Source organism: Electrophorus electricus, chromosome 21, assembly GCF_013358815.1.
Source record: "Electrophorus electricus isolate fEleEle1 chromosome 21, fEleEle1.pri, whole genome shotgun sequence".
Classification (NCBI taxonomy): domain Eukaryota; kingdom Metazoa; phylum Chordata; class Actinopteri; order Gymnotiformes; family Gymnotidae; genus Electrophorus; species Electrophorus electricus.
Window position 1 is genome coordinate 422,690 of NC_049555.1, and position 26,041 is coordinate 448,730.

General features: G+C 41.9%; 6 non-coding genes across 6 annotated transcripts; all 6 read right to left on the reverse strand.

Moving 5' to 3' along the window:
- Nucleotides 1-628: 628 nt before the first annotated feature.
- trnap-cgg lies at nucleotides 629-700 on the reverse strand. Its single transcript has one exon. It is a non-coding gene; the product is annotated as a tRNA-Pro (tRNA).
- A 5,890-nt stretch (nucleotides 701-6,590) lies between these two features.
- Nucleotides 6,591-6,662, reverse strand: trnap-ugg. Its single transcript has one exon. It is a non-coding gene; the product is annotated as a tRNA-Pro (tRNA).
- An 11,068-nt stretch (nucleotides 6,663-17,730) lies between these two features.
- On the reverse strand, nucleotides 17,731-17,802 carry trnap-ugg. Its single transcript has one exon. It is a non-coding gene; the product is annotated as a tRNA-Pro (tRNA).
- A 2,745-nt stretch (nucleotides 17,803-20,547) lies between these two features.
- On the reverse strand, nucleotides 20,548-20,619 carry trnap-ugg. The gene has a single exon. It is a non-coding gene; the product is annotated as a tRNA-Pro (tRNA).
- A 2,072-nt stretch (nucleotides 20,620-22,691) lies between these two features.
- On the reverse strand, nucleotides 22,692-22,763 carry trnap-ugg. Its single transcript has one exon. It is a non-coding gene; the product is annotated as a tRNA-Pro (tRNA).
- A 2,747-nt stretch (nucleotides 22,764-25,510) lies between these two features.
- trnap-ugg lies at nucleotides 25,511-25,582 on the reverse strand. The gene has a single exon. It is a non-coding gene; the product is annotated as a tRNA-Pro (tRNA).
- Nucleotides 25,583-26,041: the final 459 nt, after the last annotated feature.

Below are 26,041 nucleotides of genomic sequence, written 5' to 3' on the forward strand. Positions count from 1 at the left end.
TCTTCCACCATACAAAGTTTAGTCGCAAGGCTAATCTAATTTGATTGTTACAGTTAAGACAGCATATTTAAATAGCCTGTGAAAAAACACTCCTAAGTCTAGCGCACTAATACTTTGACTCAGCAAAATTCACTTTTTAAAAATCACTCTCGAAGCCTCCGTGCCAACCCTTTAACCTATCTCCAGCAAACTCACTGGCTATAAACTAGGCCTTAGTCTCATAGAGCCCACTGAGTTGCTTAGCCTGTGAAAACCACACTGGCAATGACATGGCAAAACACACTTTAAAAAAAACCCCCACAATGCATGTGCATCAATGAGTTGACCTAGCCGTACAAAACTCAAGGGCTTTAATCCAGGCATTGGACAGATGGATGACATTAAGTTTGAAATCCCTAGCTTTAAAGTTGCTGGTTGGGTGACACTGTGCATTTCTCTGTAAAAACAGACGTCAGGTTTAGGTGATTGTTACCTAAGTAAATTCCTTAAAACCTAACAAGCAAATTCTGGCTTAGATCACCAGGACAGGAAGTGGGCACTCTTGTATTGTCTGAAGTTGGACACTACTTAGCATAATCTTAAAGGAGTTTCCTCGCTCTAACATCAGTCAGAGATTTGAGGTGAAGGCGGGCTTGTCCGGGAATTGAACCCGGGACCTCTCACACCCGAAGCGAGAATCATACCTCTAGACCAACAAGCCTTTTCACACCCCCCTATAGTCCCCTTTTTACTGGACATTTGAAAGAAACAGAAGTCAGGGGCCCAGCACTTTTCAGAAAGGGCCACTAATAAATGGTGCCAGACACCTGTGGATCTAAAGTAAGGAAATGGGGCTCGTCCGGGATTTGAAACCGGGACCTCTCGCACCCTAACCAAGAATCATACGCCTAGACCAACCAGCCCGTGTTGGCAGTTTCCATTGATTGATTTTTCGATTTCTGGCTGAAGTCCACATTTGGACACCTTCTGCTAGCCGGCACGCCATTGAAGGCCGAAAGAATGCAAGCCATCTGCTCGTTGTGACCTTCCATATGCTGATATCCCTTAGGCATTCTTGAGAGGCCTTAACATCAAAGGTATAATAATTTCAGCCCATTGCATTGTTTTTGGCTATGCTGTGGTTCCGCCAAAGCTGAATCAAGGCCATGGCCAGATGGAGCATGCCGAGATTTGTGATGCTGCATCAAATGGCTTAGATTTTATTCACCTTTGAAAAGAAGCATTGGCAATGACTCATAAAAATGCACTTTTTAAAAATCGCTGTGGAAGCCGGGGCGCGCCAGCCCTTTAACCTATCTCTAGCAAATTCACTGGCTATAAACTAGGCCTTGGTCTGATAGAGCCCACTGAGTTGCTTAGCCTGTGAAAACCACACTGGCAATGACATGGGAAAACACACTTAAAAAACCCCCCACAATGCATGTGCATCAATGAGTAGAGCTAGCCGTACAAATCTCAAGGACATTAATACAGGCATTGGACAGATGGTTGACATTAAGTTTGAAAGCTCTAGTAAATTGGTAAATATTTGAGAAACATATTTTAGTACCAGATGTGGGGAAGTTGGAAAATCAGATCTGGCGGATGATCATTTCAGCCATTTGCAATGTTTTTGGCTATGCTGTGGTTCCGCCAGAGCTGATTTTCCAACTTCACCACACATGGTACTAAAATATGTGTCTCTAATATTTACCGACGCTCAAGCCATTTCCGGTCCCTTAGATTTTCCACCCTACAAAGTTTAGTCGCAAGCCTAATCTAATTTGATTGTTACAGTTAAGACAGCATATTTAAATAGCCTGTGAAAAAACACTCCTAAGTCTAGCGCACTAATACTTTAACTCAGCAAAATGCACTTTTTAAAAATCACTCTCGAAGCCTAAGTGCCAACCCTTTAACCTCTCTCCACCAAACTCACTGGCTATAAACTAGGTCTTAGTCTCATAGAGCCCAGTGAGTTGCTTAGCCTGTGAAAACCACACTGGCAATGACATGGCAAAACAGACTTAAAAAATAAAACCCGACAATGCATGTGCATCAATGATTTGACCTAGCCTTACAAAAATCAAGGACTTTAATCCAGGCATTGGACAGATGGATGACATTCAGTTTAAAAGCCCTAGCTTTAAAGTTGCTGGTTGGGTGACACTGTGCATTTCACTGTAAAAATAGACATCTGATAGACCCTACTGCTCGTTGTGACCTTCCACATGCTAAGCGCTCTTAGGCATTCTTGAGAGGCCTTAACATCAAAGGTATGATCATTTCAGCCCTTTGCACTGTTTTTGGCTATGCTGTGGTTCCGCCAAAGCTGAATCAAGGCCATGGCCAGATGGAGCATGCCGAGGTTTGTGATGCTGCATCAAATGGCTTAGATTTTATTCACCTTTGAAAAGAAGCATTGGCAATGACTCAGCAAAATGCACTTTTTAAAAATCACTGTGGAAGCCGGGGCGCGCCAGCCCTTTAACCTATCTCTATCAAATTCACTGGCTATAAACTAGGCCTTGATCTGATAGAGCCCACTGAGTTGCTTAGCCTGTGAAAACCACACTGGCAATGACATGGGAAAACACACTTAATAAAAACCCCACAATGCATGTGCATCAATGAGTAGAGCTAGCCGTACAAATCTCAAGGACATTAATACAGGCATTGGACAGATGGTTGACATTAAGTTTGAAAGTTCTAGTAAATTGGTAAATATTTGGTACATATTAGAGACACATATTTTAGTACCATGTGTGGGGAAGTTGGAAAATCAGCTCTGGCGGATGATCATTTCAGCGCTTTGCAATGTTTTTGGCTATGCTGTGGTTCCGCCAGAGCTGATTTTCCAACTTCACCACACATGGTACTAAAATATGTGTCTCTAATATTTACCAAAGCTCAAGCCAGGTCTGGTCCCTTAAATCTTCCACCCTACAAAGTTTAGTCGCAAGGCTAATCTAATTTGATTGTTACAGTTAAGACAGCATATTTAAATAGCCTGTGAAAAAACACTCCTAAGTCTAGCGCACTAATACTTTGACTCAGCAAAATGCACTTTTTAAAAATCACTCTTGAAGCCTGCATGCCAACCTTTTAACCTTTCTCCAGCAAACTCACTGGCTATAAACTAGGTCTTAGTCTCATAGAGCCCAGTGAGTTGCTTAGCCTGTGAAAACCACACTGGCAATGACATGGCAAAACAGACTTAAAAAATAAAACCCGACAATGCATGTGCATCAATGATTTGACCTAGCCTTACAAAAATCAAGGACTTTAATCCAGGCATTGGACAGATGGATGACATTCAGTTTAAAAGCCCTAGCTTTAAAGTTGCTGGTTGGGTGACACTGTGCATTTCACTATAAAAATAGACATCTGATAGACCCCACTGCTCGTTGTGACCTTCCACATGCTAAGCGCTCTTAGGCATTCTTGAGAGGCCTTAACATCAAAGGTATAATAATTTCAGCCCATAGCATTGTTTTTGGCTATGCTGTGGTTCCGCCAAAGCTGAATCAAGGCCATGGCCAGATGGAGCATGCCGAGATTTGTGATGCTGCATCAAATGGCTTAGATTTTATTCACCTTTGAAAAGAAGCATTGGCAATGACTCATAAAAATGCACTTTTTAAAAATCGCTGTGGAAGCCGGGGCGCGCCAGCCCTTTAACCTATCTCTAGCAAATTCACTGGCTATAAACTAGGCCTTGGTCTGATAGAGCCCACTGAGTTGCTTAGCCTGTGAAAACCACACTGGCAATGACATGGGAAAACACACTTAAAAAACCCCCCACAATGCATGTGCATCAATGAGTAGAGCTAGCCGTACAAATCTCAAGGACATTAATACAGGCATTGGACAGATGGTTGACATTAAGTTTGAAAGTTCTAGTAAATTGGTAAATATTTGGTACATATTAGAGACACATATTTTAGTACCATGTGTGGGGAAGTTGGAAAATCAGCTCTGGCGGATGATCATTTCAGCGCTTTGCAATGTTTTTGGCTATGCTGTGGTTCCGCCAGAGCTGATTTTCCAACTTCACCACACATGGTACTAAAATATGTGTCTCTAATATTTACCAAAGCTCAAGCCAGTTCTGGTCCCTTAAATCTTCCACCCTACAAAGTTTAGTCGCAAGGCTAATCTAATTTGATTGTTACAGTTAAGACAGCATATTTAAATAGCCTGTGAAAAAACACTCCTAAGTCTAGCGCACTAATACTTTGACTCAGCAAAATGCACTTTTTAAAAATCACTCTTGAAGCCTGCATGCCAACCTTTTAACCTTTCTCCAGCAAACTCACTGGCTATAAACTAGGTCTTAGTCTCATAGAGCCCAGTGAGTTGCTTAGCCTGTGAAAACCACACTGGCAATGACATGGCAAAACAGACTTAAAAAATAAAACCCGACAATGCATGTGCATCAATGATTTGACCTAGCCTTACAAAAATCAAGGACTTTAATCCAGGCATTGGACAGATGGATGACATTCAGTTTAAAAGCCCTAGCTTTAAAGTTGCTGGTTGGGTGACACTGTGCATTTCACTGTAAAAATAGACATCTGATAGACCCCACTGCTCGTTGTGACCTTCCACATGCTAAGCGCTCTTAGGCATTCTTGAGAGGCCTTAACATCAAAGGTATGATCATTTCAGCCCTTTGCACTGTTTTTGGCTATGCTGTGGTTCCGCCAAAGCTGAATCAAGGCCATGGCCAGATGGAGCATGCCGAGTTTTGTGATGCTGCATCAAATGGCTTAGATTTTATTCACCTTTGAAAAGAAGCATTGGCAATGACTCAGCAAAATGCACTTTTTAAAAATCACTGTCGAAGCCGGGGCGCGCCAGCCCTTTAACCTATCTCTATCAAATTCACTGGCTATAAACTAGGCCTTGATCTGATAGAGACCACTGAGTTGCTTAGCCTGTGAAAACCACACTGGCAATGACATGGGAAAACACACTTAATAAAAACCCCACAATGCATGTGCATCAATGAGTAGAGCTAGCCGTACAAATCTCAAGGACATTAATACAGGCATTGGACAGATGGTTGACATTAAGTTTGAAAGTTCTAGTAAATTGGTAAATATTTGGTAAATATTAGAGACACATATTTTAGTACTATGTGTGGGGAAGTTGGAAAATCAGCTCTGGCGGATGATCATTTCAACGCTTTGCAATGTTTTTGGCTATGCTGTGGTTCCGCCAGAGCTGATTTTCCAACTTCACCACACATGGTACTAAAATATGTGTCTCTAATATTTACCAAAGCTCAAGCCAGTTCTGGTCCTTAAATCTTCCACCCTACAAAGTTTAGTCGCAAGGCTAATCTAATTTGATTGTTACAGTTAAGACAGCATATTTAAATAGCCTGTGAAAAAACACTCCTAAGTCTAGCGCACTAATACTTTGACTCAGCAAAATGCACTTTTTAAAAATCACTCTTGAAGCCTGCATGCCAACCCTTTAACCTTTCTCCAGCAAACTTACTGGCTATAAACTAGGCCTTGGTCTGATAGAGCCCACTGAGTTGCTTAGCCTGTGAAAACCACACTGGCAATGACATGGCAAAAGACACTTAAAAAAAAACCCCACAATGCATGTGCATCAATGACTTAACCTAGCCGTACAAAACTCAAGGACTTTAATACAGGCTTTGGGCAGATGGATGACATTAAGTTTGAAAGCCCTAGCTTTAAAGTTGCTGGTTGGGTGACACTGTGCATTTCTCTATAAAAATAGATGTCTGATACAGCCCACTGCTCGTTGTGACCTTCCACGTGTTAAGCTCACTTAGGCATTCTTGGGAGGCCTTAACATCAAAGGTATGATCATTTCAGCCCTTTGCAATGTTTTTGGCTATGTTGTGGTCCCGCCAGAGCTGATTTTCCAAATTCACCACACCTGGTACTAAAATATGTGTCTCTAATATTTAGCAAAGCTCAAGCTAGTTCCGGTCCCTTAGATCTTCCACAATACAAAGGTTAGTCGCAAGGCTAATCTAATTTGATTGTTACAGTTAAGACAGCATATTTAAATAGCCTGTGAAAAAACACTCCTAAGTCTAGCGCACTAATACTTTGACTCAGCAAAATGCACTTTTTAAAAATCACTCTTGAAGCCTGCATGCCAACCCTTTAACCTTTCTCCAGCAAACTTAATGGCTATAAACTAGGCCTTGGTCTGATAGAGCCCACTGAGTTGCTTAGCCTGTGAAAACCACACTGGCAATGACATGGCAAAAGACACTTAAAAAAAAACCCCACAATGCATGTCCATCAATGACTTGACCTAGCCGTACAAAACTCAAGGACTTTAATACAGGCTTTGGGCAGATGGATGACATTAAGTTTGAAAGCCCTAGCTTTAAAGTTGCTGGTTGGGTGACACTGTGCATTTCTCTGTAAAAACAGACATCAGGTTTAGGTGATTGTTACCTAAGTAAATTCCTTAAAACCTAACAAGCAAATTCTGGCTTAGATCACCAGGACAGGCAGTGGGCACTCTTGTATTGTCTGAAGTTGGACACTACTTAGCATAATTTTAAAGTAGTTTCCTCGCTCTAACATCAGTCAGAGATTTGAGGTTAAGGCGGGCTTGTCCGGGAATTGAACCCGGGACCTCTCACACCCAAAGCGAGAATCATACCTCTAGACCAACATGCCTTTTCACACCCCCCTATAGTCCCCTTTTTACTGGACATTTGAAAGAAACAGAAGTCAGGGGCCCAGAACTTTTCAGAAAGGGCCACTAATAAATGGTGCCAGACACCTGTGGATCTAAAGTAAGGAAATGGGGCTCGTCCGGGATTTGAAACCGGGACCTCTCGCACCCTAACCAAGAATCATACGCCTAGACCAACCAGCCCGTGTTGGCAGTTTCCATTGATTGATTTTTCGATTTCTGGCTGAAGTCCACATTTGGACACCTTCTGCTAGCCGGCACGCCATTGAAGGCAGAAAGAATGCAAGCCATCTGCTCGTTGTGACCTTCCATATGCTCATATCCCTTAGGCATTCTTGAGAGGCCTTAACATCAAAGGTATAATAATTTCAGCCCATTGCATTGTTTTTGGCTATGCTGTGGTTCCGCCAAAGCTGAATCAAGGCCATGGCCAGATGGAGCATGCCGAGTTTTGTGATGCTGCATCAAATGGCTTAGATTTTATTCACCTTTGAAAAGAAGCATTGGCAATGACTCATCAAAATGCACTTTTTAAAAATCGCTGTCAAAGCCGGGGCGCGCCAGCCCTTTAACCTATCTCTAGCAAATTCACTGGCTATAAACTAGGCCTTGGTCTGATAGAGCCCACTGAGTTGCTTAGCCTGTGAAAACCACACTGGCAATGACATGGGAAAACACACTTAAAAAACCCCCCAAAATGCATGTGCATCAATGAGTAGAGCTAGCCGTACAAATCTCAAGGACATTAATACAGGCATTGGACAGATGGTTGACATTAAGTTTGAAAGCTCTAGTAAATTGGTAAATTCTTGAGACACATATTTTAGTACCAGGTGTGGGGAAGTTGGAAAACAGCTCTGGCGGATGATCATTTCAGCGCTTTGCAATGTTTTTGGCTATGCTGTGGTTCCGCCAGAGCTGATTTTCCAACTTCACCACACATGGTGCTAAAATATGTGTCTCTAATATTTACCAAAGCTCAAGCCAGTTCTGGTCTCTTAAATCTTCCACCCTACAAAGTTTAGTCGCAAGGCTAATCTAATTTGATTGTTACAGTTAAGACAGCATATTTAAATAGCCTGTGAAAAAACACTCCTAAGTCTAGCGCACTAATACTTTGACTCAGCAAAATTGACTTTTTAAAAATCACTCTTGAAGCCTGCATGCCATCCCTTTAACCTCTCTCCAGCAAGCTCACTGGCTATAAACTAGGCCTTAGTCTCATAGAGCCCACTGAGTTGCTTAGCCTGTGAAAACCACACTGGCAATGACATGGCAAAACACACTTTAAAAAAAAACCCCACAATGCATGTGCATCAATGACTTGACCTAGCCGTACAAAACTCAAGGGATTTAATCCAGGCATTGGACAGATGGATGACATTAAGTTTGAAAGCCCTAGCTTTAAAGTTGCTGGTTGGGTGACACTGTGCATTTCTCTATAAAAATAGATGTCTGATAGAGCCCACTGCTTGTTGTGACCTTCCACATGTTAAGCTCACTTAGGCATTCTTGGGAGGCCTTAACATCAAAGGTATGATCATTTCAGCCCTTTGCAATGTTTTTGGCTATGCTGTGGTTCGGCCAGAGCTGATTTTCCAACTTCACCACACATGGTACTAAAATATGTGTCTCTAATATTTACCAAAGCTCAAGCCAGTTCCGGTCCCTTAGATCTTCCACCATACAAAGTTTAGTCGCAAGGCTAATCTAATTTGATTGTTACAGTTAAGACAGCATATTTAAATAGCCTGTGAAAAAACACTCCTAAGTCTAGCGCACTAATACTTTGACTCAGCAAAATTCACTTTTTAAAAATCACTCTCGAAGCCTCCGTGCCAACCCTTTAACCTATCTCCAGCAAACTCATTGGCTATAAACTAGGCCTTAGTCTCATAGAGCCCAGTGAGTTGCTTAGCCTGTGAAAACCACACTGGCAATGACATGGCAAAACACACTTTAAAAAAAAAAAACCCACAATGCATGTGCATCAATGATTTGACCTAGCCTTACAAAAATCAAGGACTTTAATCCAGGCATTGGACAGATGGATGACATTCAGTTTGAAAGCCCTAGCTTTAAAGTTGCTGGTTGGGTGACACTGTGCATTTCACTGTAAAAATAGACGTCTGATAGAGCCCACTGCTCGTTGTGACCTTCCACATGCTAAGCTCTCTTAGGCATTCTTGAGAGGCCTTAACATCAAAGGTATGATCATTTCAGCCCTTTGCAATGTTTTTGGCTATGCTGTGGTTCCGCCAGAGCTGATTTTCCAACTTCACCACACATGGTACTAAAATATGTGTCTCTAATATTAACCAAAGCTCAAGCCAGTTCCGGTCCCTTAGATCTTCCACCCTACAAAGTTTAGTCGCAAGGCTAATCTAATTTGATTGTTACAGTTAAGACAGCATATTTAAATAGCCTGTGAAAAAACACTCCTAAGTCTAGCGCACTAAAACTTTGACTCAGCAAAATGCACTATTTAAAAATCACTTTCGAAGCCTGCATGCCAACCCTTTAACCTATCTCCAGCAAACTCACTGGCTATAAACTAGGCCTTAGTCTCATAGATCCCACTGAGTTGCTTAGCCTGTGAAAACCACACTGGCAATGACATGGCAAAACACACTTAAAAAAAAACAACACAATGCATGTGCATCAATGAGTTGACCTAGTCATACAAAAATCAAGGACTTTAATCCAGGCATTGGACAGATGGATGACATTAAGTTTGAAAGCCCTAGCTTTAAAGTTGCTGGTTGGGTGACACTGTGCATTTCTCTGTAAAAATAGATGTCTGATAGAGCCCACTGCTCGTTGTGACCTTCCACATGTTAAGCTCACTTAGGCATTCTTGAGAGGCCTTAACATCAAAGGTATGATCATTTCAGCCCTTTGCAATGTTTTTGGCTATGCTGTGGCTCCACCAAAGCTGATTTTCCAACTTCACCACACATGGTACTAAAATATGTGTCTCTAATATTTACCAAAGCTCAAGCCAGTTCCGGTCCCTTAGATCTTCCACCATACAAAGGTTAGTCACAAGGCTAATCTAATTTGATTGTTACAGTTAAGACAGCATATTTAAATAGCCTGTGAAAAAACACTCCTAAGTCTAGCGCACTAATCCTTTGACTCAGCAAAATGCACTTTTTAAAAATCACTCTTGAAGCCTGCATACCATCCCTTTAACCTCTCTCCAGCAAACTCACTGGCTATAAACTAGGCCTTAGTCTCATAGAGCCCAGTGAGTTGCTTAGCCTGTGAAAACCACAATGGCAATGACATGGCAAAACACACTTTAAAAAAAAAACCCCACAATGCATGTGCATCAATGAGTTGACCTAGCCATACAAAAATCAAGGACTTTAATCCAGGCATTGGACAGATGGATGACATTAAGTTTGAAAGCCCTAGCTTTAAAGTTGCTGGTTGGGTGACACTGTGCATTGCTCTTTAAAAATAGATGTCTCTTAGAGCCCACTGATTGTTGTGAGCTTCCACGTGTTAAGCTCTCTTAGGCATTCTTGAGAGGCCTTAACATCAAAGGTATGATCATCTCAGCCCTTTGCAACGTTTTTGGCTATGCTGTTGTTCCTGCAGAGTTGATTTTCCAACTTCACCACACATGGTACTAAAATATGTGTCTCTAATATTTACCAAAGCTCAAGCCAGTTCCCGTCCCTTAGATCTTCCTCCATACAAAGCTTAGTCGCAAGGCTAATCTAATTTGATTGTTACAGTTAAGACAGCATATTTAAATAGCCTGTGAAAAAACACTCTTAAGTCTAGCGCACTAATCCTTTGACTCAGCAAAATGCACTTTTTAAAAATCACTCTCGAAGCCTGCATGCCAACCCTTTAACCTATCTCCAGCAAACTCACTGGCTATGAAATAAGCCTTAGTCTCATAGAGCCCACTGAGTTGCTTAGCCTGTGAAAACCACACTGGCAATGACATGGCAAAACACACTTAAAAAAAAAAAAACCCACAATGCATGTGCATCAATGAGTTGACCTAGCCATACAAAAATCAAGGACTTTAATCCAGGCATTGGACAGATGGATGACATTAAGTTTGAAAGCCCTAGCTTTAAAGTTGCTGGTTGGGTGACACTGTGCATTTCTCTATAAAAATAGATGTCTGATAGAGCCCACTGCTTGTTGTGACCTTCCACATGTTAAGCTCACTTAGGCATTCTTGGGAGGCCTTAACATCAAAGGTATGATCATTTCAGCCCTTTGCAATGTTTTTGGCTATGCTGTGGTTCCGCCAGAGCTGATTTTCCAACTTCACCACACATGGTACTAAAATATGTGTCTCTAATATTTACCGAAGCTCAAGCCATTTCCGGTCCCTTAGATTTTCCACCCTACAAAGTTTAGTCGCAAGGCTAATCTAATTTGATTGTTACAGTTAAGACAGCATATTTAAATAGCCTGTGAAAAAACACTCCTAAGTCTAGCGCACTAATACTTTGACTCAGCAAAATTCACTTTTTAAAAATCACTCTCGAAGCCTCCGTGCCAACCCTTTAACCTATCTCCAGCAAACTCACTAGCTATAAACTAGGCCTTAGTCTCATAGAGCCCAATGAGTTGCTTAACCTGTGAAAACCACAATGGCAATGACATGGCAAAACACAATAAAAAAAAAAAAACCCCACAATGCATGTGCTTCAATGAGTTGACCTAGTCATACAAAAATCAAGGACTTTAATCCAGGCATTGGACAGATGGATGACATTAAGTTTGAAAGTCCTAGCTTTAAAGTTGCTGGTTGGGTGACACTGTGCATTTCACTGTAAAAATAGACGTCTGATAGAGCCCACTGCTCGTTGTGACCTTCCACATGCTAAGCTCTCTTAGGCATTCTTGAGAGGTCGTAACATCAAAGGTATGATCATTTCAGCCCTTTGCAACGTTTTTGGCTATGCTGTGGTTCGGCCAGAGCTGATTTTCCAACTTCACCACACATGGTACTAAAATATGTGTCTCTAATATTTACCAAAGCTCAAGCCAGTTCCGGTCCCTTAGATCTTCCACCATACAAAGGTTAGTCGCAAGGCTAATCTAATTTGATTGTTACAGTTAAGACAGCATATTTAAATAGCCTGTGAAAAAACACTCCTAAGTCTAGCGCACTAATACTTTGACTCAGCAAAATTCACTTTTTAAAAATCACTCTCGAAGCCTCCGTGCCAACCCTTTAACCTATCTCCAGCAAACTCACTGGCTATAAACTAGGCCTTAGTCTCATAGATCCCACTGAGTTGCTTAGCCTGTGAAAACCACACTGGCAATGACATGGCAAAACACACTTAAAAAAAAAAAACCCACAATGCATGTGCATCAATGACTTGACCTAGCCGTACAAAACTCAAGGGCTTTAATCCAGGCATTGGACAGATGGATGACATTCAGTTTAAAAGCCCTAGCTTTAAAGTTGCTGGTTGGGTGACACTGTGCATTTCACTGTAAAAATAGACGTCTGATAGAGCCCACTGCTTGTTGTGACCTTCCACATGCTAAGCTCTCTTAGGCATTCTTGGGAGGCCTTAACATCAAAGGTATGATCATTTCAGCCCTTTGCAATGTTTTTGGCTATGCTGTGGTTCCGCCAGAGCTGATTTTCCAACTTCACCACACATGGTACTAAAATATGTGTCTCTAATATTTAACGAAGCTCAAGCCATTTCCGGTCCCTTAGATTTTCCACCTTACAAAGTTTAGTCACAAGGCTAATCTAATTTGATTGTTACAGTTAAGACAGAATATTTAAATAGCCTGTGAAAAAACACTCCTAAGTCCAGCGCACTAATACTTTGACTCAGCAAAATTCACTTTTTAAAAATCACTCTCGAAGCCTCCGTGCCAACCCTTTAACCTATCTCCAGCAAGCTCACTGGGAATAAACTAGGCCTTAGTCTCATAGAGTCCAGTGAGTTGCTTAGCCTGTGAAAACCACACTGGCAATGACATGGCAAAACACACTTTAAAAAACCCCCCCACAATGCATGTGCATCGATGAGTTGACCTAGCCGTACAAAAATCAAGGACTTTAATCCAGGCATTGGACAGATGGATGACATTAAGTTTGAAAGCCCTAGCTTTAAAGTTGCTGGTTGGGTGACACTGTGCATTTCTCTATAAAAATAGATGTCTGATAGAGCCCACTGCTCGTTGTGACCTTCCACATGCTAAGCTCTCTTAGGCATTCTTGGGAGGCCTTAACATCAAAGGTATGATCATTTCAGCCCTTTGCAATGTTTTTGGCTATGCTGTGGTTCCGCCAGAGCTGATTTTCCAACTTCACCACACATGGTACTAAAATATGTGTCTCTAATATTTACCGAAGCTCAAGCCATTTCCGGTCCCTTAGATCTTCCACCATACAAAGGTTAGTCGCAAGGCTAATCTAATTTGATTGTTACAGTTAAGACAGCATATTTAAATAGCCTGTGAAAAAACACTCCTAAGTCTAGTGCACTAATCCTTTGACTCAGCAAAATTCACTTTTTAAAAATCACTCTCGAAGCCTCCGTGCCAACCCTTTAACCTATCTCCAGCAAACTCACTGGCTATAAACTAGGCCTTAGTCTCATAGATCCCACTGAGTTGCTTAGCCTGTGAAAACCACACTGGCAATGACATGGCAAAACACACTTAAAAAAAAAAAACCCACAATGCATGTGCATCAATGACTTGACCTAGCCGTACAAAACTCAAGGGCTTTAATCCAGGCATTGGACAGATGGATGACATTCAGTTTAAAAGCCCTAGCTTTAAAGTTGCTGGTTGGGTGACACTGTGCATTTCACTGTAAAAATAGACGTCTGATAGAGCCCACTGCTTGTTGTGACCTTCCACATGCTAAGCTCTCTTAGGCATTCTTGGGAGGCCTTAACATCAAAGGTATGATCATTTCAGCCCTTTGCAATGTTTTTGGCTATGCTGTGGTTCCGCCAGAGCTGATTTTCCAACTTCACCACACATGGTACTAAAATATGTGTCTCTAATATTTACCGAAGCTCAAGCCATTTCCGGTCCCTTAGATTTTCCACCTTACAAAGTTTAGTCACAAGGCTAATCTAATTTGATTGTTACAGTTAAGACAGCATATTTAAATAGCCTGTGAAAAAACACTCCTAAATCCAGCGCACTAATACTTTGACTCAGCAAAATTCACTTTTTAAAAATCACTCTCGAAGCCTCCGTGCCAACCCTTTAACCTATCTCCAGCAAGCTCACTGGGAATAAACTAGGCCTTAGTCTCATAGAGCCCAGTGAGTTGCTTAGCCTGTGAAAACCACACTGGCAATGACATGGCAAAACACACTTTAAAAAAAAACCCCACAATGCATGTGCATCAATGAGTTGACCTAGCCGTACAAAATCAAGGACTTTAATCCAGGCATTGGACAGATGGATGACATTAAGTTTGAAAGCCCTAGCTTTAAAGTTGCTGGTTGGGTGACACTGTGCATTTCTCTATAAAAATAGACTGTCTGATAGAGCCCACTGCTCGTTGTGACCTTCCACATGTTAAGCTCACTTAGGCATTCTTGGGAGGCCTTAACATCAAAGGTATGATCATTTCAGCCCTTTGCAATGTTTTTGGCTATGCTGTGGTTCCGCCAGAGCTGATTTTCCAACTTCACCACACATGGTACTAAAATATGTGTCTCTAATATTTACCGAAGCTCAAGCCAGTTCCGGTCCCTTAGATCTTCCACCATACAAAGGTTAGTCGCAAGGCTAATCTAATTTGATTGTTACAGTTAAGACAGCATATTTAAATAGCCTGTGAAAAAACACTCCTAAGTCTAGAGCACTAATACTTTGACTCAGCAAAATGCACTTTTTAAAAATCACTCTCGAAGCCTCCGTGCCAACCCTTTAACCTATCTCCAGCAAACTCACTGGCTATAAACTAGGCCTTAGTCTCATAGATCCCACTGAGTTGCTTAGCCTGTGAAAACCACACTGGCAATGACATGGCAAAACACACTTTAAAAAAAAAAACCCACAATGCATGTGCATCAATGACTTGACCTAGCCATACAAAACTCAAGGGCTTTAATCCAGGCATTGGACAGATGGATGACATTCACTTTAAAAGCCCTAGCTTTAAAGTTGCTGGTTGGGTGACACTGTGCATTTCACTGTAAAAATAGATGTCTGATAGAGCCCACTGCTCGTTGTGACCTTCCACATGCTAAGCTCTCTTAGGCATTCTTGGGAGGTCTTAACATCAAAGGTATGATCATTTCAGCCCTTTGCAATGTTTTTGGCTATGCTGTGGTTCCGCCAGAGCTGATTTTCCAACTTCACCACACATGGTACTAAAATATGTGTCTCTAATATTTACCGACGCTCAAGCCATTTCCGGTCCCTTAGATTTTCCACCCTACAAAGTTTAGTCACAAGGCTAATCTAATTTGATTGTTACAGTTAAGACAGCATATTTAAATAGCCTGTGAAAAAACACTCTTAAGCCTAGTGCACTAATACTTTGACTCAGCAAAATTCACTTTTTAAAAATCACTCTCGAAGCCTCTGTGCCAACCCTTTAACCTATCTCCAGCAAGCTCACTGGGTATAAACTAGGCCTTAGTCTCATAGAGCCCAGTGAGTTGCTTAGCCTGTGAAAACCACACTGGCAATGACATGGCAAAACACACTTTAAAAAAAAACCCCACAATGCATGTGCATCAATGAGTTGACCTAGCCGTACAAAAATCAAGGACTTTAATCCAGGCATTGGACAGATGGATGACATTAAGTTTGAAAGCCCTAGCTTTAAAGTTGCTGGTTGGGTGACACTGTGCATTTCTCTATAAAAATAGATGTCTGATAGAGCCCACTGCTCGTTGTGACCTTCCACATGTTAAGCTCACTTAGGCATTCTTGGGAGGCCTTAACATCAAAGGTATGATCATTTCAGCCCTTTGCAATGTTTTTGGCTATGCTGTGGTTCCGCCAGAGCTGATTTTCCAACTTCACCACACATGGTACTAAAATATGTGTCTCTAATATTTACCGAAGCTCAAGCCAGTTCCGGTCCCTTAGATCTTCCACCATACAAAGGTTAGTCGCAAGGCTAATCTAATTTGATTGTTACAGTTAAGACAGCATATTTAAATAGCCTGTGAAAAAACACTCCTAAGTCTAGTGCACTAATACTTTGACTCAGCAAAATTCACTTTTTAAAAATCACTCTCGAAGCCTCCGTGCCAACCCTTTAACCTATCTCCAGCAAACTCACTGGCTATAAACTAGGCCTTAGTCTCATAGAGCCCAGTGAGTTGCTTAGCCTGTGAAAACCACACTGGCAATGACATGGCAAAACACACTTTAAAAAAAAAAACCCACAATGCATGTGCATCAATGACTTGACCTAGCCGTACAAAACTCAAGGGCTTTAATCCAGGCATTGGACAGATGGATGACATTCAGTTTAAAAGCCCTAGCTTTAAAGTTGCTGGTTGGGTGACACTGTGCATTTCACTGTAAAAATAGACGTCTGATAGAGCCCACTGCTCGTTGTGACCTTCCACATGCTAAGCTCTCTTAGGCATTCTTGGGAGGCCTTAACATCAAAGGTATGATCATTTCAGCCCTTTGCAATGTTTTTGGCTATGCTGTGGTTCCGCCAGAGCTGATTTTCCAACTTCACCACACATGGTACTAAAATATGTGTCTCTAATATTTACCGAAGCTCAAGCCATTTCCGGTCCCTTAGATTTTCCACACTACAAAGTTTAGTCGCAAGGCTAATCTAATTTGATTGTTACAGTTAAGACAGCATATTTAAATAGCCTGTGAAAAAACACTCCTAAGTCTAGCGCACTAATACTTTGACTCAGCAAAATTCACTTTTTAAAAATCACTCTCGAAGCCTCCGTGCCAACCCTTTAACCTATCTCCAGCAAACTCACTGGCTATAAACTAGGCCTTAGTCTCATAGAGCCCACTGAGTTGCTTAGCCTGTGAAAACCACACTGGCAATGACATGGCAAAACACACTTAAAAAAAAAAACCCACAATGCATGTGCATCAATGAGTTGACCTAGCCGTACAAAACTCAAGGACTTTAATCCAGGCATTGGACAGATGGATGACATTAAGTTTGAAAGCCCTAGCTTTAAAGTTGCTGGTTGGGTGACACTGTGCATTTCTCTATAAAAATAGATGTCTGATAGAGCCCACTGCTCGTTGTGACCTTCCACATGTTAAGCTCACTTAGGCATTCTTGGGAGGCCTTAACATCAAAGGTATGATCATTTCAGCCCTTTGCAATGTTTTTGGCTATGCTGTGGTTCTGCCAGAGCTGATTTTCCAACTTCACCACACATGGTACTAAAATATGTGTCTCTAATATTTACCGAAGCTCAAGCCATTTCCGGTCCCTTAGATTTTCCACCTTACAAAGTTTAGTCGCAAGGCTAATCTAATTTGATTGTTACAGTTAAGACAGCATATTTAAATAGCCTGTGAAAAAACACTCCTAAGTCTAGCGCACTAATACTTTCACTCAGCAAAATGCACTTTTTAAAAATCACTCTCGAAGCCTCCGTGCCAACCCTTTAACCTATCTCCAGCAAACTCACTGGCTGTAAACTAGGCCTTAGTCTCATAGATCCCAAAGAGTTGCTTAGCCTGTGAAAACCGCACTGGCAATGACATGGGACAACACACTTAAAAAAAAAACCCCACAATGCATGTGCATCAATGAGTTGACCTAGCCGTACAAAACTCAAGGGCTTTAATCCAGGCATTGGACAGATGGATGACATTAAGTTTGAAATCCCTAGCTTTAAAGTTGCTGGTTGGGTGACACTGTGCATTTCTCTGTAAAAACAGACGTCAGGTTTAGGTGATTGTTACCTAAGTAAATTCCTTAAAACCTAACAAGCAAATTCTGGCTTAGATCACCAGGACAGGAAGTGGGCACTCTTGTATTGTCTGAAGTTGGACACTACTTAGCATAATCTTAAAAGAATTTCCTCGCTCTAACATCAGTCAGAGATTTGAGGTGAAGGCGGGCTTGTCCGGGAATTGAACCCGGGACCTCTCACACCCAAAGCGAGAATCATACCTCTAGACCAACAAGCCTTTTCACACCTCCCTATAGTCCCCTTTTTACTGGACATTTGAAAGAAACAGAAGTCAGGGGCCCAGCACTTTTCAGAAAGGGCCACTAATAAATGGTGCCAGACACCTGTGGATCTAAAGTAAGGAAATGGGGCTTGTCCGGGATTTGAAACCCGGACCTCTCGCACCCTAACCAAGAATCATACGCCTAGACCAACCAGCCCGTGTTGGCAGTTTCGATTGATCGACTTTTCGATTTCTGGCTGAAGTCCACATTTGGACACCTTCTGCAGGCCGGCACGCCATTGAAGGCCGAAAGAATGCAAGCCATCTGTTCGTTGTGACCTCCCACATGCTGAAATCCCTTAGGCATACACTAGCAATGACATGGGAAAACACACATTAAAAAAAAAATCCACAATGCATGTGCATCAATGAGTTGACCTAGCCGTACAAAACTCAAGGACTTTATTCCAGGCATTGGACAGATGGATGATATTCAGTTTAAAAGCCCTAGCTTTAAAGTTGCTGGTTGGGTGACACTGTGCATTTCTCTATAAAAATAGATGTCTGATAGAGCCCACTGCTCGTTGTGACCTTCCACGTGTTAAGCTCACTTAGGCATTCTTGGGAGGCCTTAACATCAAAGGTATGATCATTTCAGCCCTTTGCAATGTTTTTGGCTATGCTGTGGTTCCGCCAGAGCTGATTTTCCAACTTCACCACACATGGTACTAAAATATGTGTCTCTAATATTTACCAAAGCTCAAGCCAGTTCTGGTCCCTTAGATCTTCCACCCTAGAAAGTTTAGTCGCAAGGCTAATCTAATTTGATTGTTACAGTTAAGACAGCATATTTAAATAGCCTTTGAAAAAACACTCCTAAGTCTAGCGCACTAATACTTTCACTCAGCAAAATGCACTTTTTAAAAATCACTCTCGAAGCCTCCGTGCCAACCCTTTAACCTATCTCCAGCAAACTCACTGGCTATAACCTAGGCCTTAGTCTCATAGAGCCCATTGAGTTGCTTAGCCTGTGAAAACCACACTGGCAATGACATGGTAAAACACACTTTAAAAAAAAACACCCACAATGCATGTGCATCAATGACTTGACCTAGCCGTACAAAACTCAAGGGCTTTAATCCAGGCATTGGACAGATGGATGACATTCAGTTTAAAAGCCCTAGCTTTAAAGTTGCTGGTTGGGTGACACTGTGCATTTCACTGTAAAAATAGACGTCTGATAGAGCCCACTGCTCGTTGTGACCTTCCACAAGCTAAGCTCTCTTAGGCATTCTTGGGAGGCCTTAACATCAAAGGTATGATCATTTCAGCCCTTTGCAATGTTTTTGGCTATTCTGTGGTTCCGCCAGAACTGATTTTCCAACTTCACTACACATGGTACTAAAATATGTGTCTCTAATATTTACCAAAGCTCAAGCAATTTACGGTCCCTTAGATTTTCCACACTACAAAGTTTAGTCGTAAGGCTAATATAATTTGATTGTTACAGTTAAGACAGCATATTTAAATAGCCTGTGAAAAAACACTCCTAAGTCTAGCACACTAATACTTTGACTCAGCAAAATGCACTTTTTAAAAATCACTGTCGATGCCGGGGCGCGCCAGCCCTTTAACCTATCTCCAGCAAACTCACTGGCTATCAACTAGGTCTTAGACTCATAGAGCCCACTGAGTTGCTTAGCCTGTGAAAACCACACTGGCAATGACATGGCAAAACACACTTAAAAAAAAAAACCCCACAATGCATATGCATCAATGAGTTGACCTAGCCGTACAAAACTCAAGGACTTTAATCCAGACATTGGACAGATGGTTGACATTAAGTTTGAAATCCCTAGTTTTAAAGTTCGTGGTTGGGTGACACTGTGCATTTCTCTATAAAAATAGATGTCTGATAGAGCCCACTGCTCGTTGTGACCTTCCACGTGTTAAGCTCACTTAGGCATTCTTGGGAGGCCTTAACATCAAAGGTATGATCATTTCAGCCCTTTGCAATGTTTTTGGCTATGCTGTGGTTATGCCAGAGCTGATTTTCCAACTTCACCACACATGGTACTAAAATATGTGTCTCTAATATTTACCAAAGCTCAGGCCAGTTCCGGTCCCTTAGATCTTCCAGCCTTCAAAGTTTAGTCGCAAGGCTAATCTAATTTGATTGTTACAGTTAAGACAGCATATTTAAATAGCCTGTGAAAAAACACTCCTAAGTCTAGCGCACTAATACTTTCACTCAGCAAAATGCACTTTTTAAAAATCACTCTCGAAGCCTCCGTGCCAACCCTTTAACCTATCTCCAGCAAACTCACTGGCTGTAAACTAGGCCTTAGTCTCATAGATCCCAATGAGTTGCTTAGCCTGTGAAAACCGCACTGGCAATGACATGGGACAACACACTTAAAAAAAAAACCCCACAATGCATGTGCATCAATGAGTTGACCTAGCCGTACAAAACTCAAGGGCTTTAATCCAGGCATTGGACAGATGGATGACATTAAGTTTGAAATCCCTAGCTTTAAAGTTGCTGGTTGGGTGACACTGTGCATTTCTCTGTAAAAACAGACGTCAGGTTTAGGTGATTGTTACCTAAGTAAATTCCTTAAAACCTAACAAGCAAATTCTGGCTTAGATCACCAGGACAGGAAGTGGGCACTCTTGTATTGTCTGAAGTTGGACACTACTTAGCATAATCTTAAAAGAATTTCCTCGCTCTAACATCAGTCAGAGATTTGAGGTGAAGGCGGGCTTGTCCGGGAATTGAACCCGGGACCTCTCACACCCAAAGCGAGAATCATACCTCTAGACCAACAAGCCTTTTCACACCACCCTATAGTCCCCTTTTTACTGGACATTTGAAAGAAACAGAAGTCAGGGGCCCAGCACTTTTCAGAAAGGGCCACTAATAAATGGTGCCAGACACCTGTGGATCTAAAGTAAGGAAATGGGGCTTGTCCGGGATTTGAAACCCGGACCTCTCGCACCCTAACCAAGAATCATACGCCTAGACCAACCAGCCCGTGTTGGCAGTTTCGATTGATCGACTTTTCGATTTCTGGCTGAAGTCCACATTTGGACACCTTCTGCAGGCCGGCACGCCATTGAAGGCCGAAAGAATGCAAGCCATCTGTTCGTTGTGACCTTCCACATGCTGAAATCCCTTAGGCATACACTAGCAATGACATGGGAAAACACACATTAAAAAAAAAATCCACAATGCATGTGCATCAATGAGTTGACCTAGCCGTACAAAACTCAAGGACTTTATTCCAGGCATTGGACAGATGGATGATATTCAGTTTAAAAGCCCTAGCTTTAAAGTTGCTGGTTGGGTGACACTGTGCATTTCTCTATAAAAATAGATATCTGATAGAGCCCACTGCTCGTTGTGACCTTCCACGTGTTAAGCTCACTTAGGCATTCTTGGGAGGCCTTAACATCAAAGGTATGATCATTTCAGCCCTTTGCAATGTTTTTGGCTATGCTGTGGTTCCGCCAGAGCTGATTTTCCAACTTCACCACACATGGTACTAAAATATGTGTCTCTAATATTTACCAAAGCTCAAGCCAGTTCTGGTCCCTTAGATCTTCCACCCTAGAAAGTTTAGTCGCAAGGCTAATCTAATTTGATTGTTACAGTTAAGACAGCATATTTAAATAGCCTTTGAAAAAACACTCCTAAGTCTAGCGCACTAATACTTTCACTCAGCAAAATGCACTTTTTAAAAATCACTCTCGAAGCCTCCGTGCCAACCCTTTAACCTATCTCCAGCAAACTCACTGGCTATAACCTAGGCCTTAGTCTCATAGAGCCCATTGAGTTGCTTAGCCTGTGAAAACCACACTGGCAATGACATGGTAAAACACACTTTAAAAAAAAACACCCACAATGCATGTGCATCAATGACTTGACCTAGCCGTACAAAACTCAAGGGCTTTAATCCAGGCATTGGACAGATGGATGACATTCAGTTTAAAAGCCCTAGCTTTAAAGTTGCTGGTTGGGTGACACTGTGCATTTCACTGTAAAAATAGACGTCTGATAGAGCCCACTGCTCGTTGTGACCTTCCACAAGCTAAGCTCTCTTAGGCATTCTTGGGAGGCCTTAACATCAAAGGTATGATCATTTCAGCCCTTTGCAATGTTTTTGGCTATTCTGTGGTTCCGCCAGAGCTGATTTTCCAACTTCACTACACATGGTACTAAAATATGTGTCTCTAATATTTACCAAAGCTCAAGCAATTTCAGGTCCCTTAGATTTTCCACACTACAAAGTTTAGTCACAAGGCTAATCTAAGTTGATTGTTACAGTTAAGACAGCATATTTATATTGCCTGTGAAAAAACACTCCTAAGTCTAGCGCACTAATACATTAACTCAGCAAAATCCACCTTTTAAAAATCACTCTCGAAGCCTACGTGCCATCCCTTTAACCTCTCTCCAGCAAACTCACTGGCTATAAACTAGGTCTTAGTCTAATAGAGCCCAGTGAGTTGCTTAGCCTGTGAAAACCACACTGGCAATGACATGGCAAATCACACTTTAAAAAAAAACAACCCACAATACATGTGCATCAATGAGTTGACCTAGCCGTACAAAAATCAAGGACTTTAATCCAGGCATTGGACAGATGGATGACATTAAGTTTGAAATCCCTAGCTTTAAAGTTGCTGGTTGGGTGACACTGTGCATTTCTCTGTAAAAACAGACGTCAGGTTTAGGTGATTGTTACCTAAGTAAATTCCTTAAAACCTAACAAGCAAATTCTGGCTTAGATCACCAGGACAGGAAGTGGGCACTCTTGTATTGTCTGAAGTTGGACACTACTTAGCATAATCTTAAAGAAGTTTCCTCACTCTAACATCAGTCAGAGATTTGAGGTGAAGGCGGGCTTGTCCGGGAATTGAACCCGGGACCTCTCACACCCAAAGCGAGAATCATACCTCTAGACCAACAAGCCTTTTCACACCACCCTATAGTCCCCTTTTTACTGGACATTTGAAAGAAACAGAAGTCAGGGGCCCAGCACTTTTCAGAAAGGGCCACTAATAAATGGTGCCAGACACCTGTGGATCTAAAGTAAGGAAATGGGGCTTGTCCGGGATTTGAAACCCGGACCTCTCGCACCCTAACCAAGAATCATACGCCTAGACCAACCAGCCCGTGTTGGCAGTTTCGATTGATCGACTTTTCGATTTCTGGCTGAAGTCCACATTTGGACACCTTCTGCAGGCCGGCACGCCATTGAAGGCCGAAAGAATGCAAGCCATCTGTTCGTTGTGACCTTCCACATGCTGAAATCCCTTAGGCATACACTAGCAATGACATGGGAAAACACACATTAAAAAAAAAATCCACAATGCATGTGCATCAATGAGTTGACCTAGCCGTACAAAACTCAAGGACTTTATTCCAGGCATTGGACAGATGGATGATATTCAGTTTAAAAGCCCTAGCTTTAAAGTTGCTGGTTGGGTGACACTGTGCATTTCTCTATAAAAATAGATATCTGATAGAGCCCACTGCTCGTTGTGACCTTCCACGTGTTAAGCTCACTTAGGCATTCTTGGGAGGCCTTAACATCAAAGGTATGATCATTTCAGCCCTTTGCAATGTTTTTGGCTATGCTGTGGTTCCGCCAGAGCTGATTTTCCAACTTCACCACACATGGTACTAAAATATGTGTCTCTAATATTTACCAAAGCTCAAGCCAGTTCTGGTCCCTTAGATCTTCCACCCTAGAAAGTTTAGTCGCAAGGCTAATCTAATTTGATTGTTACAGTTAAGACAGCATATTTAAATAGCCTTTGAAAAAACACTCCTAAGTCTAGCGCACTAATACTTTCACTCAGCAAAATGCACTTTTTAAAAATCACTCTCGAAGCCTCCGTGCCAACCCTTTAACCTATCTCCAGCAAACTCACTGGCTATAACCTAGGCCTTAGTCTCATAGAGCCCATTGAGTTGCTTAGCCTGTGAAAACCACACTGGCAATGACATGGTAAAACACACTTTAAAAAAAAACACCCACAATGCATGTGCATCAATGACTTGACCTAGCCGTACAAAACTCAAGGGCTTTAATCCAGGCATTGGACAGATGGATGACATTCAGTTTAAAAGCCCTAGCTTTAAAGTTGCTGGTTGGGTGACACTGTGCATTTCACTGTAAAAATAGACGTCTGATAGAGCCCACTGCTCGTTGTGACCTTCCACAAGCTAAGCTCTCTTAGGCATTCTTGGGAGGCCTTAACATCAAAGGTATGATCATTTCAGCCCTTTGCAATGTTTTTGGCTATTCTGTGGTTCCGCCAGAGCTGATTTTCCAACTTCACTACACATGGTACTAAAATATGTGTCTCTAATATTTACCAAAGCTCAAGCAATTTACGGTCCCTTAGATTTTCCACACTACAAAGTTTAGTCGTAAGGCTAATATAATTTGATTGTTACAGTTAAGACAGCATATTTAAATAGCCTGTGAAAAAACACTCCTAAGTCTAGCGCACTAATACTTTGACTCAGCAAAATGCACTTTTTAAAAATCACTGTCGAAGCCGGGGCGCGCCAGCCCTTTAACCTATCTCCAGCAAACTCACTGGCTATAAACTAGGTCTTAGACTCATAGAGCCCACTGAGTTGCTTAGCCTGTGAAAACCACACTGGCAATGACATGGCAAAACACACTTAAAAAAAAAAAACCCCACAATGCATATGCATCAATGAGTTGACCTAGCCGTACAAAACTCAAGGACTTTAATCCAGACATTGGACAGATGGTTGACATTAAGTTTGAAATCCCTAGTTTTAAAGTTCGTGGTTGGGTGACACTGTGCATTTCTCTATAAAAATAGATGTCTGATAGAGCCCACTGCTCGTTGTGACCTTCCACGTGTTAAGCTCACTTAGGCATTCTTGGGAGGCCTTAACATCAAAGGTATGATCATTTCAGCCCTTTGCAATGTTTTTGGCTATGCTGTGGTTATGCCAGAGCTGATTTTCCAACTTCACCACACATGGTACTAAAATATGTGTCTCTAATATTTACCAAAGCTCAGGCCAGTTCCGGTCCCTTAGATCTTCCAGCCTTCAAAGTTTAGTCGCAAGGCTAATCTAATTTGATTGTTACAGTTAAGACAGCATATTTAAATAGCCTGTGAAAAAACACTCCTAAGTCTAGCGCACTAATACTTTCACTCAGCAAAATGCACTTTTTAAAAATCACTCTCGAAGCCTCCGTGCCAACCCTTTAACCTATCTCCAGCAAACTCACTGGCTGTAAACTAGGCCTTAGTCTCATAGATCCCAAAGAGTTGCTTAGCCTGTGAAAACCGCACTGGCAATGACATGGGAAAACACACTTAAAAAAAAAAACCCCACAATGCATGTGCATCAATGAGTTGACCTAGCCGTACAAAACTCAAGGGCTTTAATCCAGGCATTGGACAGATGGATGACATTAAGTTTGAAATCCCTAGCTTTAAAGTTGCTGGTTGGGTGACACTGTGCATTTCTCTGTAAAAACAGACGTCAGGTTTAGGTGATTGTTACCTAAGTAAATTCCTTAAAACCTAACAAGCAAATTCTGGCTTAGATCACCAGGACAGGAAGTGGGCACTCTTGTATTGTCTGAAGTTGGACACTACTTAGCATAATCTTAAAAGAATTTCCTCGCTCTAACATCAGTCAGAGATTTGAGGTGAAGGCGGGCTTGTCCGGGAATTGAACCCGGGACCTCTCACACCCAAAGCGAGAATCATACCTCTAGACCAACAAGCCTTTTCACACCTCCCTATAGTCCCCTTTTTACTGGACATTTGAAAGAAACAGAAGTCAGGGGCCCAGCACTTTTCAGAAAGGGCCACTAATAAATGGTGCCAGACACCTGTGGATCTAAAGTAAGGAAATGGGGCTTGTCCGGGATTTGAAACCCGGACCTCTCGCACCCTAACCAAGAATCATACGCCTAGACCAACCAGCCCGTGTTGGCAGTTTCGATTGATCGACTTTTCGATTTCTGGCTGAAGTCCACATTTGGACACCTTCTGCAGGCCGGCACGCCATTGAAGGCCGAAAGAATGCAAGCCATCTGTTCGTTGTGACCTTCCACATGCTGAAATCCCTTAGGCATACACTAGCAATGACATGGGAAAACACACATTAAAAAAAAAATCCACAATGCATGTGCATCAATGAGTTGACCTAGCCGTACAAAACTCAAGGACTTTATTCCAGGCA